This window comes from Atta cephalotes (genome assembly GCF_000143395.1).
Source record: "Atta cephalotes unplaced genomic scaffold scaffold00037, whole genome shotgun sequence".
NCBI lineage: Eukaryota > Metazoa > Arthropoda > Insecta > Hymenoptera > Formicidae > Atta > Atta cephalotes.
In genome coordinates this window covers 278956-279729 of record NW_012130101.1, presented here as the reverse complement: position 1 = coordinate 279729, position 774 = coordinate 278956, and positions in this window count along the sequence as shown.

The following is a 774-nucleotide window of genomic DNA, read 5'->3' as shown; positions in this document are numbered from 1 at the left end:
AACTTGGAGTAAATACTGTAGAAGGCATACAAAGTTGAGAAGTTGTCGATGTAACTTTATCAACAATTTATTGGGTACTTGTTGTACTTAGTTTTTAAGATCAAATTCAACTGCTTTAAAATCTAGACCGACTGCTTTAAGATTAACTTCTATTGCTGAAGTGATTGTTACGCATCTTGTGGGTTAACATCCATGTCCTCAAGATCAACATTTCCATAATTATCTTTCGTATCGGAATTGTTATCCATATCAGAATAACTATCCGTATCAGAATAACTGTCCGTTTCAGAATCATTATTAGTTGAGCTTGAAGTAAATACTGCAGAAGGCTTACAAAGTTGAGAAGTTGTCGATGTAACTTGTTCAACAATTTATTGGATACTTGGATTCATGATCAAATTCAACTACTTTAAAATCAAGTCGGATTGCTTTAAGATTAACTTCTATTGCGGCAGTGATTATTACGGCTCTTGCGGGTTAACATCCATGTCCTCAAGATCAACATTTCCATAATTATCTTTCGTATCGGAATTGTTATCCATATCAGAATGGCTATTCGTGTCAGAATAATTATCCGTATCAGAATAGCTATCCGTATCAGAATACCTGTCCGTATCAGAATCATTATTAGTTGAACTTGGAGTAAATACTGTAGAAGGCATACAAAGTTGAGAAGTTGTCTATGTAACTTTATCAACAATTTATTGGGTACTTGTTGTACTTAGTTTTTAAGATCAAATTCAACTGCTTTAAAATCTAGACCGACTGCTTTAA